The 18,415-nt window shown below is 41.9% G+C and overlaps 1 protein-coding gene and 1 pseudogene across 3 annotated transcripts in view; one reads left to right on the top strand and one right to left on the bottom strand.

Annotated features, from left to right (window-relative positions):
* Positions 1-18,415, bottom strand: part of LOC148220051 (SMAD family member 2-like) — a 72,222-nt gene that overhangs the window by 33,060 nt on the left and 20,747 nt on the right. The gene's annotated exons all lie outside the window — the stretch shown is intronic.
* Positions 9,777-11,722, top strand: LOC148220052 (syncytin-A-like; annotated as a pseudogene).

Below are 18,415 nucleotides of genomic sequence, written 5' to 3'. Positions count from 1 at the left end.
TCCCATCAGAACGGTGAAAGAGTTTTTTTGTCAGCTGGTGTTGGTTTTTTTCCCTGTGCTGGGGAATGTTTTGCTTGTTAAATAAACAGGGTTTTTTTCCCACTCTTCTCTGAGGAAATTCTTCCCGAACCCGGTGGTGGGGGGGGAGAAGTCGTGAGGGTTTGCTATCTAAGGGCTCCTTCCAGAAGTTTTCCCCCAAATTTGCCCTAAACCAAGACAAAATATTACCTCAATTTCTTAAGACACTTACTACTGATATATTAATAATCCTGATTATGTTGTTAATCTCATTATATGAATTCACTGACTTTTATAACAGGCATTATTCATAAGATATTATTACTTATTTACTATTTGTCTATGGTACCATTGACTGTTTAACTGAAGATAAAAGACAAAGCTGGCTGCTTTAAAAACTTTAATACATCCTTGAATAGCTATCTAAAATACATTTATCATTTTAAGAAACTTTCCTAACTATTACTGAGAGGTTTTTAGAATATATTAGGGACTCTTCCAGTTAAGGCCTGGACCGTGGCCAAATCCTAGCCTTACCTAGTCAAGAGGTATGCCAACAACCCAGGTGTTTTCTGCATCAAAATTATACTTAAGTCATTTTCACTTGCTTAATTTGGACCTATAATAGCTGGCACCCTTTTTGCATTGCACTTGGAAAATCTTACCCAGGAATGGTTCTCCAAGCCCTCACTCTAAAATGATGTTTGCTAGTTACTGCATACTCTGGGTGATGGTACAGTATTTAGGGAATTGATAATGCATTGTTTTAAATCACCATTCTATCTTTTGTGTATTACTAATCGAGTGTATTATCTAATTAATTTTTCCTTGGTGTGAATTTATTGTTTTGCTGTTGGATCCCAGAAACCTGGGTTTTTTGAGCTTTCTGTGCATTCTGGCACTGATGCCCTGGAGAACACTGCTTTTGACCTGAGGCCTTGGAGAAGGCTTCCAAATTTCAGTGATGGAGTTAGAGTCATGGGTGTGTAGTTAAACAGAAGTGTGTGATTTCACATGGTGAAGGGTTTTAAATTTGAGGTTTTATAATATAGTAATAGGTATGGGACAAGATGGAGGATTTTGGGTGGTGTCTCCTTTTGGTGTTCTTCTTCCTTCTTCTTCATGATTTCAGGTAGTAGTTTCTGGTTGGACAGTTAATCCTGCACTGCAGGTCACAGAACTTTGGTTATTGGGTCAAAAGTATAAATAATATAGGTGTTAATTTTCTATTGGACTGTTTAGCTTTAAGAGACCTTGTAGCTAGCTAGGTTCACCTCCATTTTGCTCACTTTTAGCTGGTAGCTAGGAGTGTTGCTGAACTCTCTGTACTTTAGATAAGATTTAATAAACAATCAAGCCCGAACATGAGAAAATTCATCTCCTTCGTGTTTTTTAATCCTGGCTCTCAGTGAAGACAGAAGAAACTTCAGACAAACCACTAATTAAGTGGTGCAAACAACACCCGTTACAAGTGGCGTGCCCATGTGAGGAAGGAAGACACCTGTTAAGCCTCAGAGTCAGGACTTCCCTGAAGAAAAAGAGGTAAAATAAGCAGCTGGAAGCTGGAAAAGTCCCCGGGGTGAAAAAGAGCTTGGAGAATCCGTAGGCGCTGGTCACTTGCGGAAAAAGAGGGATCCGAGGAAGAAGCTGACTGCCATTCAGGTAGGAACTTAGTATCTTCAGAGTAATCTATAAAATGGGAAACGTAATGTCCAGATCTCAAAAGGAAGATCTTGAACAAATAGAATTAATGATAAAAGATCATCCAGTTAGTGTCCCAAGAGACCAATTAAAGGATCTTTTAAAATGGACCCAGGAACAATTTCCGAATGAGGACCCAAAAAATATGTTTAATCCATTTCTCTGGGACGCTTTGAATCTCAGATTGTACAACGCAGCCACGAGTGGGGACAAAACCTAATAAGTTGCAGAAAAAAGCTCAGCCAGGGGACAGGGTGCATTCTGTTTCTGAGGAACAACTCCTGACAGAAAAGAGACCTCTGAAAACCCTGATAAACAGCCCTGAATCAGGGAGACCCGAACCCCACTCACCACAAACCGCACAGCCGGCAGCGTTCCTAGCGCCAGCGCCCGGAGCGGGCGGGGGGGCTGTGGCATCACCTATAGGGCTGCTGCTGCCGGCATAGAAGTGAACGCAGCTGTTGCAGATCGAGGAGCAGAGAGCAAAAAGGAGGGAGCGAAAAACAGCCCCACTGCAAACTGCAGAGCAGCTCCGCTCTGACTGTGGGAGCGAGGCCACTGCCGCCCGGACTGGAGAGAGTGGTCCAGCCTCCAGCGGGGGGCGGGACTGGAACAGCTGCCGTGCAGTGTGAGCAGACAAACCTCAGCGGCTCCCGCAGCCGAGCTGCCGCCGCGCGGAGCGGAGGAGGCGGCTGCAGTGCACAGAGCAGTTCCGATGCAGATTTTAAACATAACAAGCAAGGCTTTGCCTTCAGCCAGCCCGCAGAGCGCGGCAGGGGAGAGCCAGGGACAGATAGACCCTGAGGGAGAGCATAGCTCACCCGGGACAAGCGAGGGAGAAGAGGAATCAGACTCCGAACCAGAGCTTGCAAACACAGACTCAGAAAATATGCACAGCAGTTCCTTGATACCCAAAACTGCTGCACGAACATTTTCCCCTTGGCCAGCTTTTTTGCAAGCTTTCTCCCAATCGAAGACAGAACAATCAAGCGCATCACAGATTTTTCCAGGTCCCTGGCACCCCTCAGACATCTCAGCCACGCCGAACAACCCTTCCTATAGCCAGACAGTTACATACCATAATGTAATTCCGCGGGAATTTCTCAGAGATCTTTTATTCCAACTTCCGGATACAGCACAGGATCTTTACATGTCACAAGATGGTAGCGCCATGCGAACTCTGTCCGTACAAAATAATGGCGGGGCCATGCGCTCGTCATCCGTACGACAAAATGTCGGTGCTCTCTACGCTTCCATAAACAATGCATACATACTTCCGCCGACACCATTTTGCGAGCAAGAAGACGTTAAACATCCTGATGCAGCGCCACCTCTGGCCGTGTCTATTACTGCACCCTCAAATACTTTGCATCAGCAAATGCAAACACCAAGTCATTTCATAGACGGGGAAGTGAATGAAGGCATGAATACAGCTTTGAAGCAGGAAGAAGGAGTATCTTTACAGGACCCAAACACACAAAATACAGACAATTCACAGAATACGAGCAGAGAATTAGTCCCATTTCCTTAGGGGACAGGGGCCATCCCAAAAAAGAAAACAAAAAAGTCTTCAAAAGACATGCTTACAGATTGGGATGAGATCAGAAGAAAGGCATTAAAAGAAGGAGATTTCGACATGGCATCAAGACAGCTAAGGACCATGGCAGTCAGTTATGGAAGAAGAAATGCACATCCCATATAGGCACCCCTGACACACAACATAATTAAAGACTTGAGACAAGCATTGAAAGAGAGTGGTTTAGGCTCTTCATACTTTAACCAACTATTGAAAGGCACCTTCAATAATTATGATTTGGTACCTTTTGACTGCAGATATATTGCCATGACAATTTTGACAGCTGCACAATTCATGTTGTGGGAAGTCAAATGGAAAAGAGCTGTCACTAAATTAATAGAGTCTTATGCTAGACGTCCACATAGACACCTCACATTGGATCAATTAGCAGGAAAAGCTCCCAATGATAAACCATCAGATCAAGTAGCAGCCCTGCCTCAAGACGTGCTCAATGATATCAAGGAAGCAGCTTGAAAGACCATAATGCAAATTCAACCTACTGGAGTTCCAGAGGGAAATTACACAGAGGTGAAGCAAGGTGTATTGGAATCATTCACTTCTTTCATAGATTGTCTAACTCAAGCAGTGGAAAGGCAATGCAGTTATGAAATGGCACATCCCCATCTGCTTTGAAGCTTGGCTTTTGCAAATGCCAATGATAGCATTATTAGCATAATTAGTACCCTTGTGTGAGCCACAGCCAACCCTTCCTCAAATGATAGAGGCATGCAGCAAGATAGGTACTCTTCAACATATGGCAACAATCCAAGCAAAAGCCTTGGGAGAACAATTCGAAAAACTTCTAGAAGCTGCAGATAAAAGATTAGAGAAAACCCTTTGTGATAGGTTGACTTAGGAAGAAGAAACTTAGAAGAGATTCTTCCTAAGGGAATTTCCTCTGTGGGGGTTGGGATACCTGCAACAGCCAATTAGAGAAAGTTAGTTCGCTCCGTGAACACACATTTTGAGGAAGGTAATCCGGAACTGAGTCTCTTTGTCTTCCGGCGGCTGAGCAGGTAACATCAACCCGAGCTTCCCTCTCCCCCATGCGGGGGGGGGGGAGGCTCGGGAGGCCGCTTGGGCGCCCCGTTTGCCAACGAAGGGGACCCGATGGCCAGGGGGAGAAAAAGTTGTGTGATAAGACCTTCACAGCTTTTTCTTCCACGGGCCTGCAGCTCTGGCGTGGGGGGAGGCCGACTCTTGCTGCTGCCGGACGGGCTGGGCCTGCCCGGGTGGCCATGAGCAGTGTGGGGCTGCAGCCCAGCCTCAGAAAGGCTAATTAACACCTTAGCTGCCCCCCCCCCAGCACAGCCTGAGCCTGGCCCAACTCTTGTAGTTGTGTTAAACTTTAACTCTTTAGTGTTCAGATAAGATTTGCAAAGCCTCCAGCCTTTCCTTTGAATATGAAAGGGAATAAGAAGATTTCTGAAGTCAGTGATGTAAGAGCTAAGTTTTTAAGATGGAAAGAGAATGAGAAGATGCTGAAATGGCTGAAAATCTTTTTGTGAAATTGTAGGAATGAACTGATGTACTGAATATTCCTATAAACCATGGAAAGAGACATGGGGGGATGGAAATGTTCCATTTAATAGATGATTTGACTAAAAAGCACCTGTGTTGAGAATTTCTGTCCTGAGAAAAGAAGGAGATTTTGGTTTTCTGAAGATAAAGCCTGAGCAGAGAAAAAGGAGACAGAGAAAATCTTTGCGGTTGAACATTTCATTCTTAAAAGTAATACCCCATAGGACAGACATGGCCCACATCTACAACTTTGGGACGGTTGTAGAGTTGGGAGGAGCGTCACGGTTGCAGGTTCCCGGGCGGATGCAAATCGTGAAAAATAAAACCACAAGAGAACTGTTTTTTTCCTTCTTGTGGGAAAAATCCCTACAACTTCAACAAGAAGAAGCTTCTCTCTCCAGAAGTGAACTGAGAAAGACTAAATTGGGCACTGACCGAAGTATTTGTTATATGTTTGTTTTGTTGTTATGAAGATTGGGAGAGGGAGGGAAGGAGTGATCTAAAAAATCTTATTCTGAAAATTTTTTTTCCCTCTCTTTTTGTTTGTGTAATTAATAAATTTTCTTTTATACTCTCTCAAGTTTTAGGCCTGCCTTGCTCTTTTGCTCCTGGTTCTGTCTCACAACAAGAAAAATAAGTTTATTCAAATTGGCAACTCAAACTCAAGACACCCTTGCAGCTCTTCATCTAACTCCTCAACAAGACATCTCCTCAGAAGTAATGGCAACAGAACTTGCCAAAAGGCCATCCTTCACATGTGGAAAACTTGGACACATAAAAAAGTATTGCCCAGAATCAGCAGAGAATGCAAAAGCACCAAATCGTTGCCCAAGATGCAGAAAAGGAAGGCACTTTGCAAGTCAGTGTTGTTCAAAGACGGATGTGGATGGAAAACCTTTCCCCTTGCCAGGAAACTCCAAGACCTTGGCTTGCCATTGCGCAACGACACAAGTGATGGTGGTGGGACAGCAGCCAGGGGGCCATCAAGTCATACAATATGTGGGGAACCCCAATCAGACTCCCTGTACAGGACAATTTGCTATTTCCCCAGCGACCCAGATCTGTTACCCCCTGGGACGCAATGCGAATTGGAAGCTTCCAAATTAACCTACTTCATGAACGAGAGTCATGCAGTGATATCCACAGGAATCACTGGGACATCATGGAAAAGACAAGAATTTTAAATTATAGGCAAAGGCAGAAGCAGCATTTTAGGGCTCATCATCTACCCAACAGTCATTTCAGTGAACCATAATTAAGAATTAACAGTTTTAGCTCAGGCCTTGCAGACTCCATTGATCATTCCAGAAAATACTCCAATAGCCAAGGCCATTGCTCTGCCAACAAATGCAATTGGACCACAAGTCATGCCAATTATGAATCAGCAGGCACCATCTGGAAGTGAAGATGTGGAGATGCATGTTTTCTGGGTGAAACAAATAGGCTGTGATCAACCACAAATAATTTGCAACTTCACACTTAACAACAAAACAATCACAATCACAGGCATGTTGGACACTGGTGCAGACATGACAGTCATTTCCTATATCTTTTGGCCCAGAGAGTGGAATTTGATCACACCTCTTAAATCTCTAACAGGAATTGGAGGATCCACAGTGTGTTTGGAGAGTGAAAACTCAATCATCGTTACAGGACCAAAAGGAAAGATAGCAATCATCTGTCCCTTGGTTGTACAGAAGCCAATCACAGTATGGGGAAGAGACATCCTGTAACAGTGGGGAAGCAGAATAGAAGTGGATTTTTAATAGGGGTCACTGAGGCACTCACCATCCTGAAATTAACCTGGAAGACAGACAATCCTGTCTGGGTGGACCATAGCCCCTGGAAAAAGAAAAATTGAGTGCTCTCAAAAAACTAGTGGAAGAACAATTGCAGAAAGGCCATGTCAAAGCAACAAATAGTCCCTGGAATTCTCCAGTGTCCGTCATCCATAAGAAAACTTCAAATTCATGGAAATTGTTCCATGACCTCATAAAAATCAATGAGGTCATTGAAGAAATGGGACCACTTCAGCTTGGACTTCCATCTCTCTCAATGATACCAAGAGAGTGGCCACTTGTAATTACTGATTTAAAAGATTGTTTTTTCCACATCCCACTTCATCCAGACGACGCTCTTTGATTTGCTTTTTTTATTCCACGCATCAACAAAGAAGAGCCTCTGCAAAGATACCATTGGGTGGTCCTACCTCAACCACTCAAAAATTCACCAACGATTTGCCAATAATTCGTGGCATGAGCCTTGTTTCCAGTGCGAAAGAAACATCCACAGGCGATGATCAGACATTACATGGATGATCTGCTCATTGCAATGCTGACGCAGAAAGAAATGCAAGAAGCTCGTGACAGCGTGATTGCAGAAGTTCAAAAGGCAGGACTGGAAGTTTCCACATCAAAAATACAAGAAGTCTCACCATGGAAGTACTTGGGATGGAGAATCACAGAGCAAGCAATCAGGCCACAGAAGATACAATTGAGAACCAATGTCAACAATTTGCAAGATCTACAACAGCATTTGGGAGAAATCAATTGGATCAGACCAATTTTGGGAATTACCAGCGATGAACTTGCGCCACTTTTTGACTTACTGAGAAGAGATTGTAACATCAAATCTCCGAGAATCCTCACAGCTGAAGCTCAAAAGGCCCTTGACAAAGTTGCTGAAGCCCTCCAACAAAGACAGGCACGTCACTGTGCAATGTCACAACCATTCTTTTTTGCAGTGTTGGGAGAAAGAATGCAACTGTATGGTGTCATATTTCAATGGGACACCTCGAAGAAGGATCCTTTGCTAATCATTGAGTGGGTTTTCTTATCCTACAGATCCCCGAAAACAATTTTTACAACGTTAGAAATGACATCTCAAACCATAATCAGGGCCAGAGCAAGACTGTTAGTAATGGCAGGCAAAAATTTTAAAACAATTTATCTGCCATTGGAAAAATAATATTTTGATTGGGCATTGCAAAAATCAGAGGAATTACAAATTGCATTGCTAGATTATTCAGGTGTTTGTTCAATTCACTTTTCAAATCACAAATTGCTACAAGCAAAGTTAAGTTTTAGGGAGAAACCCATGTTGAGTGAAGTTTCGTTGGATGCAATAACGTTGTTTACCGACGGTTCAGGAAAAACACATAAAACAGTTATAACATGGCAAAATCCAAAAACAAAGACACAGGAGTCAGATATTCAAAAAGTGGAAGGTTCTCAAATTGTGGAATTGGCAGCAGCGGTCAGAGCATTTTAATTATTTCAGGAAACCATCAATTTAATTACAGATTCAGCTTATGTACCCAATGTAGTCAAAAGAATCAAAGGGTCACTTTTAAAGAACATTGATAAGGATGATTTGTATTGTTATCTTTCATGTATGCAACAAATTTTACAACACGGAGAGAACAAATACTTCATATCTCACATCAGGGCACATTCTTCTCAGGATTTTTGGTGGAAGGGAATGCAGAAACAGACAAATTAATTATGCCAATTGCAGACACCTTGCCAAAAATTTTTGAGTAGGCAAAGTTGAGTCATGCATTTTTTCATCAGAACGCACAGGCACTTATGCAAGCATTTCGTAGCGAGAGCGATCATAGATGCTTATTCGGATTGTCATATCGTGCAACCTCCTGTATCCACTGGAGCAGTGAATCCGAGAGGATTGCAGAGTCTGCAGTTGTGGCAAAAAGACATCAGAAAATACTCATCTTTTGGGAGATTCAAACATATTCATGTTTCAGAGGACACCTTTTCAGGTGCAGTCTTTGCCTCCTTGCATAGAGGAAACAGCGAAACACGAAACACGCATGTCAACATTTTTTACAGGCATTTGCTTCATTAGGTGTGCCTCAGGAGATCAAAACAGATAATGGGCTGGACTACATAGCCCAAAGACTCAAGACATTCTTGATGAATTGGGGTGTTCGTCACACCTTTGACATCCCTCATTCTCCAACAGGTCAGGCAATCATTGAGAGAACAAACCAAACTTTAAAATCCCTTTTGGAAAAACAAAAAAGAGGGGAGACACAGGCTATGCCTCAAATGCGGTTGAATAAAGTGTTGTATGTTTTAAATTTTCTAAATAGCTCTTCTGCAGAACCAAATCCACCAATCATCACTTTTCCAACACGACACAGGCAAAATTACAGGAAAATCCTTTGGTTTTGATCAAAAATCCGGAGACAGTAAAAATTGAAGGTCCATTTCAGCTAATAACCTGGGGCAACGGCTATGCTTGTATCTCCACAGGTGCTGGTCTGAAGTGGATTCCTTCGAAGAATGTGAAACCCTATCAACTGAAGACATATGCAGATGACTCCGGAAGCAAAGAAACAAGCACGCAAACGTGAACTGCAGTCTCGATAAACATCTTTTGTCCCACATGCAAAGGCTGTGAACTTTGGGTTTTTTGCTGATGCAAAAAGTGTGGGAATCCTCGGTATTGTAGAGCATTGTTGCCAAGAACTTGGTGTGGATTGTATTACAATTCAGAATTTTGTACGAAAGTATAAAGCCTTTGAAAAAGAAATCATTTAGTATCTCACATTTGGCCTTGAATTGGAAACAAAACCAAAAAGAAAAATATGAAATTAAATCAAATATTATACTTGTGCCTTATTACTTTGTTGTTTGCTTTTAGTAACGCGACTGTTGGGGGTTGAATGCTTCGCTTTTCTTTCTGTGGAATTTCTCCCATTGTTATGCTAAGTAATTGTGGCTACACCTTAAAACGACAGATAATGTTCTCTCGTAGGGGGGTGGCTGGAGGGGGAGGGGGGGGAACCGGAAAAGGAAAGGTGGGATGGGGGGGGGTCTGGAGCTGGGCTCGCTCTCTCGCTTGGCTCCTGGAGTGGGAAGACAACCTGGGCTCTGCTCTGGCATCTTCCCCTGCCATCCCAGCGCTGAGATCCACACTCCCTGCCTTTGGACATCGCTCTGCTGCTCTCCCAGCTCACCCTACTACCTCCGGACACTCTGCTGAGCACCACGACCGACACCGTGAGGGGGGAGTAACTTTCCCCATCCCCGCTCACCCCTGGGCCGCGGCCGCCATCACCCAGCCCTCTTCAACTGCGCGGGACCTGCCCTGCCCCCACAGCACCGGTAACAGCACAGGGAGACGGCCTGCGGCCAGAAGGGACTGGAGCGGAGCTAGACTGTTTCTGTTGCCAATTTTTATAGCTGTTGTTGTTTTTTTCTGCTTTGTTAAATACCAGTAAAGAACTGTTATTCTCATCCCCATATCTCCTGCCTGAAGGTGTCTGAATTGGACCTAAAATAATTAAAAGGGAGGGGGGTTGCACTCTGCATCGCAGAAAAGGGGCTCCTGCCTTTCCTTAGACCATACCTGTCTTTCAAACCAAGACACGTGACCCTGCCCATGAGTCAACCAAAAGACAATGTTTGGGTGACCTTAGCAAATGCATCAGGCTTGGACACCATTTGTTTGATGAATTCAAGTCCAGAAAAGCCATTCTCAGCCTGTTTGGTTGGTATACCAGTAGACGATTGGCCAATTCCAAGAAATGTCACTCCAGATCTTTCTCAATTCATTGCAAATCCCACTGAGGAATGGAGTGTTTGGACCAAATTTCTTCATCAGGCACCCTATTAAATTCTTGGCTCAGTGAAAATGGAATTTTGTATAATATTTTATTTTCCTGGGTCAAAATACAGTAAAGACAAATTTACAGATGTCACTCCAAATCACGTTTTATATAAAAATGTGACATCTTGGTGCAATTTCACCACAGTTTCGCACACAGCACCTAATCATATCCCTTTGCAGTTACCGCAGGGGATCTTTCTCATTTGTGGAGATAGAGTTTGGCCTGCCATTCCATCAAATGTCAAAGGTGGTCCATGTAGCATTGGGAGACTTACTTTGCTAACACCTCATGTAAAAATGATAGGAGAATACGAACGTAAAGAGGTGATTGATGAATATAAACCTGATTGTGATGACAACTTTAGAGCATGGGATTTTGGAAGAAGGTTTGCAGCAGCTCTTTTTCTGCCTCAAGCTGCTTCAGGGGAAGCCTTGAAACAATTGGATCAACTAGGTTGTTGGCTAAGTAAGCGATCTCGTGCCATCTCTCTCGCAATAAGCAATTTGTTAACTGATGTTCGAGGTGAGCGCCATGCAATTCTGCAAAACAGAGCAGCGATTGATTTTCTTTTGTTAGTGCATGGACATGGATGCAAAGATTTTGATGGAATGTGTTGCATGAATCTTTCAGATCATCCAGTATCTATACATAAAAGTATACAACAATTGCAGGACGGTATCTCCAAACTCAGAGTTGAAGAAGGATCATGGTTGAATGATCTGTCTAATTGGCTAAGTCTCACACCATTGTGGAGAGAATTTTTGAAAATGGGCATGTATGTTCTGATTGTCATCATAGTAATCATGCTATTTGTGCCTTGTCTACTTCAGTGTATCTGCCAGAGGGTTGACAAAGCTGTCAACGCAGTGTTCATGGTTCAAACAGAAGGGGGAGATGCTGGATCCCAGAAACCTGGGTTTTTTGAGCTTTCTGTGCATTCTGGCACTGATGCCCTGGAGAACACTGCTTTTGACCTGAGGCCTTGGAGAAGGCTTCCAAATTTCAGTGATGGAGTTAGAGTCATGGGTGTGTAGTTAAACAGAAGTGTGTGATTTCACATGGTGAAGGGTTTTAAATTTGAGGTTTTATAATATAGTAATAGGTATGGGACAAGATGGAGGATTTTGGGTGGTGTCTCCTTTTGGTATTCTTCTTCCTTCTTCTTCATGATTTCAGGTAGTAGTTTCTGGTTGGACAGTTAGTCCTGCACTGCAGGTCACAGAACTTTGGTTATTGGGTCAAAAATATAAATAATATAGGTGTTAATTTTCTATTGGACTGTTTAGCTTTAAGAGACCTTGTAGCTAGCTAGGTTCACCTCCATTTTGCTCACTTTTAGCTGGTAGCTAGGAGTGTTGCTGAACTCTCTGTACTTTAGATAAGATTTAATAAACAATCAAGCCCGAACATGAGAAAATTCATCTCCTTCGTGTTTTTTAATCCTGGCTCTCAGTGAAGACAGAAGAAACTTCAGACAAACCACTAATTAAGTGGTGCAAACAACACCTGCTACATTTTGCCACTTTTTTTGCTTTTTATGTTGCCTTCATGTTCAATAACGAGAGACACGTGTTGTTAAGGGGGAATATGGCTCCTCAGGAACGTTTAAATAATTGTATATTTATACTAAAAATTTTGAAATTATATCAAATCAAATTTAACCCCTGGCAGAGTGATACTACTTTGAAGATTTACATGTACAGAGGCAATTTCTACATAAAGATCCCTAACTGAGTGTACAATGATGAAGCCTAACTGATTTACTAACCTAGGGAGAAGGTATGAATGTGTTTTATCACCAACAGGTCCAAAGGTACCTGCTCCTCTGAACAAACATTGATCGTCTCCAAAAGAATGAGAGCCAGAGAAAATAAAAAAAACAGCTAAATTGCCATTCAGCCCTGACATTGACTTCTGAAGATTCATGATTTCACCCTCTGGGGATGCCTGTAAGAACCTCATCAATACCTGTTTGACGTCTCACAGACTTATGGACATCATAGATGGATAAGAAATTCAGTTAAAATAAGCTTCTATGTATTAGGCATTATATTATGCATTGTAGTAGTTATTCCTTGTATTTTACAGTGTGTGAAAAAATTAAGACAAGTCACTTAAGAGTTTATTTTCAGTTGAAAGGAATGGGGGAGATGTGGTAGCTGAGACTGATAGTACTGTAGATTTAATTAGCATATGCAGTTTGATAACCAAGATGCTTTGGCAAGAGCAAACAGAGCTTTGAAGATTACAAGAAGATTGGATCAAGGACAGGAAAGAAGATTTAACTAAGTAGAAATGTAAAGTTTGTGTGATGTTTAACCAAATGAATCTAGTATGAAATTATTAACCCTCCTAAAAATGGTAGATAAGCATACATAACTCACAGTAAAATTCAGATTCCGATCACAAATCAGTAGTCCCCATCTCTCTCTCAATCGTCGATAGTCAGGGACCAAGTAACTTCGGTTTTCTGTTTGATTTGCTCCACTCCTTTCAATTTCTGTGTTGAAGGAGCAGTTTTTTGATATAACTCCTCCTTTGCTGATTCTCCTTCTTCCTCCTTGGTTGGATAGACGGGCAGAGTCCAATAAGATGAAGTTGAATAAGTCCAAGTGCCAAGTGCTGCATTTTGGCCACTATAATCCCCTGTAATGCTATAGGCTGGGGATAGTATGGCTGGACAGTGCCCAGGCAGAAAGGGACCTGGGGATACTGGTCAACAGCCAACTGAACATGAGCCAGCAGCATGCCCTGGTGGTCAAGAAGGCCAACAGCATCCTGGCCTATATCAGGAATAGTGTGGCCAGCAGGACCAGGGAGATCATTCTTCCCCTGTACTTGGCACTGGTGAGGCCACACCTCGAGTACTGTGTCCAGTTCTAGGCCCCTCAGTTTAGGAAGGATGTTGAGATGCTTGATTGTGCCCAGAGGAGAGCAACAATGCTGGTGAGGGACTTGGAACACAAGCCCTATGAAGAACGACTGAGGGAGCTGAGGTTGTTTAGCCTGGAGAAAAGACTCAGATGTGACTTTATCACTCTCTACAACTTCCTGAAAGGTTGTTGTAGTCAGGTGGGGGTTGGTCTTTTTCTCCCAGCAGCAACTGACAGAACGAGAGGACATGGTCTTAAGCTGCGCCAAGGGAAATTTAGGTTGGACATTAGGAAAAAGTTTTTTACAGAAAGAGTGATAAAGTACTGGAATCATCTGCGCAGGGAGGTGGTAGAGTCACCATCCCTGGATGTGCTTAAAAAAAGATTGGATGTGGTACTCAGTGCCATGGTTTAGTTGAGGTATTAGGGCATGGGTTGGACTTGATGATCTTGAAGGTCTCTTCCAGCCATGTGATTCTGCATGTGATTCTCCCTTTCTAATTGATGATATGGACCTGTAGCTCTCCTTATTTCTTTTTCACTACTTGAGCAATTACTGTAGTTGCTGTGGTTTGAGTCCCTGTCTCAGGCAGTGTCCTCAAATGCAGTTTGGGTTCCTGCCTCAACTACAGTCCTCTGAGAGTACTGAACAGTGGCTCTGTAGGCACAGACCAGGCCCCAGTGCAGGGCAAGAAGCTTCTGGTTTTCATTGGGGTAGGCAAGGCACCCTTCTATCAGTTTACCGGTCAGTTTCTTTGGGTTGTTTACCTGTTCAGGAGTAAAGTCCCAGGCAACGGCAGGTGATAATCACCCTAGGAAGGTTCCCAAATCTTTCCATGCACTCTGCCACCCAGGAACTGGACAGCTCAGGGCAGATTTCAATAGCTCCTCACCTAAAGTGTTTTCTCTTACACCAGAATGACACCAGATTTCAAACCACATGATATGTTAACAGTATTAATAGTAATACATAGATCACGTGGACCACAGGAGCCTGCATTATAAAACCATTCACATCAATCTTGGGCAGGGAGAGGGAGGTGTATTCCCTCATCATCCACAGAAGATACCTCCCCCAGCACAAGGCCGTCAACATAAGGACAAAGCACAGAGCCATTGCTTGTATTAACATGTTCCCAAATTCAGCAAAAGATAAGTGGCGCAGCTGACAAACTCCGACGAGCTTGTACTTGGTAACTTCTATTACTATAGCATGCAATATATATACAAATATATAAATATATAAATGTAAATATACATGCACACACACAAACACACACATATATATATAAACTGTCTTTGTCTTGCCCCAATTGGGTGCCAAAATGGACTGTGGTGGGCTGATTTCGGCTAGACACCAGGTGCCCACTAAGCCGCTCTATCACTCCCCTTCCCAGCTGGACAGGGGAGACAAAATAAGATGTAAAAAACATCATAGGTTTAGATTAGGCAGTTTACTAAAGCAAAAGTTTGCATACGCACAAGCGAAGACAAAAAAATATTTTATTCTCTACTTCTTATCAGCAAGTTATGTCTAGCCACTTCCCAGGAAGCAGGGCTTCAGCACATGTAGCAGTTGCTCTGGAAGAAAAACATTGTAAATCACAAATGCCCCCTGCTTCCTCAGCTTTTATATCGGACCTGACATCATATGGTATGGAATATCCCTTTGGTCAATTTGGGTCAGCATTTTATTTTTTAAATTAACTTAGCATGTTTGCTGACATATTATATTACCTAATGTGTTTTTGCTAAGGCGAAAATCAAGAAAGCAACTTAGCAGCCAAGGTGTCTAACTACAGGCCCCTGCTTTCCTCAGGTCCAGAAGAGAACACAGGACCCCATATCTGATACTGTTGACAGAAAATTGAGTATTCAGGAGACACCCATAGAACAACAATCAAAATCTATTTCCTGAGCTTCACTGCCTAGAGGTAGACAGAAAGGACATATTAAGATCACAGACAAGTCCTGAAGCCTTCAAGAACCTTGCTCACAATCCACACCCAGAACATGCATCTGAAGATGATACCCACAAGTGCTCTTGCCTCATATGCAAGTGCTTAACAGTTAAAGCAGTTTCCCAGAACATCCAACAATTTCCTTTCCTCACTCCACCTAGCAGGAGTCAACCATGCTCTACCATTATTTGCCCTCTGCTGAGGTGGCAGTTACCCTACACTCTCTCTCTGTCCTATTGCAGCCAAAAAAGATGGGAGTTTCAAAGGCTTGAGGAACATTAGCATTCAAATAAACAGTTGTATGTCTTCTTGCTGGAAAGAGAGCTGTTTAAATCCTTATTGGAATGTCTGTGGTTGTTGGTCAAAACATTGAAGGTTTCCCACATGATGAAAGACACACTGACACTGGGCTCAAGTAAAAACTTCTTATCATTAAACAGACGATTACAGCATTTTTTAAATGGCTGCCACCAATGCAGCCTGCAACAGGTAGAAGGCCTTCTGTTCTCTTGCTACATTCACCAAATTTGAGATGCATAGGTTACAGCAAAACATTGATTTTTTTTTTATTACTATCTGTGCTTAGACAAGATATCAGACTGCAAGACAGGTATATGGGACAAGCAGAACATTAGACACTCAAAATTTAAATACAAAGGAACTAAAAAGGTATTTTCATTATTAACTTTGTGGAATTCATCAGTATGGACACACTTTAATCCTTTCCCTGATATGGCTGTTAAGTTTATATTCAAGTTCCCCCACACACACAGAAGAGGAGATTTATTACAGAAAGACAGTAAAGAACTATCAGTAAGATTTGGTGATTAGAGGCTGCACTGCTGTAGGCTTACACAGCAAGGTTCAGAAGCCAATCTTGGAAAATGTAGTATGAGTCCATGAAATCAACATTTGAGTTATCTATTAAACAGAAAATACTTCAATCAAACACCTGAGAGTCAAACATTGTTTCAAACACAACTTTCCACGGCACAAAGCTGCAATATTCCATGCCAGTTGTCAGCCTTTCTTCATGTTCAAAATTGCAAAACTACAGCATGAGGTACAATTATTTCAAAAATCAGAGGAACAAAATTTAAACGTCCTTAAACCAGGACAGTACCCTCTCACAAAACTAAGAGGAAGTGAAGACCAGCTCCGGGATGTAACTTGCCAATTCAACTAAACAGTAACTTTAAAACTGCACATTTCAGCAAAACCCAGAGTATGCTTCTTTTGCATCAGGCTTTTCTCCATCCAAACCCAAGAAAAGGGAATCCAAGCATCCAGAGAAATGGTCAGTTTATCTACAATTACAGGCAGATTCTAAGTGAAAACTTTCAATTCCTGACCTACTAAAATTTGTCTGTACATTTTAGAATAAAAAAATACAATTTGGGGAATCTTTTCTGAACAAATGCTCAAGTCAGATTACTGTGCAGCATTTGTTCAAGGGGATTTTCCAAACCTCACTGTTCTTCTGCCAATTTTTAAGCATATGCAGCAAGATGTGAACTTACTCCAGCTCTCGATTTTTCTCTTGTATCCTGCTGGTCAGCTTCAAATAATGTAGCATGAAAGAAGTCAAAGAAAGTTGTTCATTATGAGACTACAGCATTTTATACAGTTGTCCTAGGTTACAATGTAAAGATGTGCCCAAAAGTATGTATTCTATCACCATCTGTGGAAACCGGGTGGGACAGTGATCCTTATCTCTGTGGGAGATATCCTCTGCTAATGGGCCATCTGTTAAGAACCAGGTGGGGCAGTGTTCTTTATTTTTTCCATGACACATCCTTCTTCCAGGAAGATATCTTCTGTTAATGGGTCATTGAGTCCCACTACATGACTGATAAAATTAATTATCCCATTGTGAAATGCTCCACCCAGAAGGAGAAGCCAAACATTTCCTACCTAGATAAAAATGGAGATTTGGAACACCAAGAAAGCCCTTACCCACTGGTTTCCAGAAGACAAGAGCTACCAGACCTTTCTACAGTATCACTACTTGAACAAGACCACTTCATCTGGACTGCTACCACCACCCTAACTAGCGGGGTGTCAGGTTGTATTCTGACTCTGTCAGTAGTTTTCTTTTGTACCATTGCATGTTTGTTTTTTTTTCCTATTAAATTGTATTTCCGACTTGGAGTGTCTCACTGGTTTTGCTTTCAAACCAGCACAACAGTAAATTTTAAATTTTCCACCAATCAGCACTGCAACTCAGAGTAAGTAAATAAAAACAAGTAGTAAACACGACATGAGAAGTTACTTTTATTAAATTAGCAGGTATAGATTACAAGCAGGATTAAATAAGTAGGGAGCCTATTAACTAGCTAATTGTGTTCAAAGCTGCAGCAGTAAAAGAACTGCAGTATGTTGTTTATCCTAGACATTCTTTGTAAGCTAACTGCCTGAGCAACACAACCAGGAAGAGGTTTTTTCTGTAAAATTGCTCTTGTTGTCATTAAATATTCACACCAGTAAAAACAGCACTCAGGTGTTTTGTTACAGTACCAAGAAAACTAAATTGGCTAACTTCTACAGAAGAAAAATATAATGAGGAGAGGAATCTTTGTCACATTGAATAGCTGGCCTGATATAAAGGCAAATTACCATAGTAAACCAGGGAATAGTTTAGAATTGACTGAAGCCAACTAAAGCCTTGATTCCATTACTGGAGGGAAAATAAGTACTATTTATGAGATAATTTGGGGCTCAGTATTGACAATAAAGCACAGTCAACATTTTTCTTGAGTGACTAATGTCTTCTTAATGACAGCATGAAGTGCCAGATATAGATATTATTCTAACTAGTTAGAGCTTTATACCAGAATTCACTGAGCAGGTAAGTCACTAAAGTAATCACAAGTAGCTCTTTTTCATTCGCTTAAAATTCAGCAGTCCTAGCATCAGTTGTTAACCTGACAAACAACATAAAAATCAAGCAAGCTTTAACACTTATTTTTGATTCTGATTCTTCCTGCTTACTATTAAGACAATCCGAATGAGGAGCAACAGTAACTTGAACTTGCACAAATTCCAACATTTTTTCACCCATAAACTTGCTTTCCACATCACTGATACTCCAATGGGAACAATACCTTAAACTTATTCCCTAAACAAATAA

The sequence above is a fragment of the Sturnus vulgaris genome, chromosome W (assembly GCF_052056855.1).
Source record: "Sturnus vulgaris isolate bStuVul1 chromosome W, bStuVul1.hap1, whole genome shotgun sequence".
Classification (NCBI taxonomy): Eukaryota; Metazoa; Chordata; class Aves; order Passeriformes; family Sturnidae; genus Sturnus; species Sturnus vulgaris.
The sequence above is the reverse complement of the archived record's forward strand: the minus strand, read 5'-3'. Positions and strand labels throughout refer to the sequence as shown.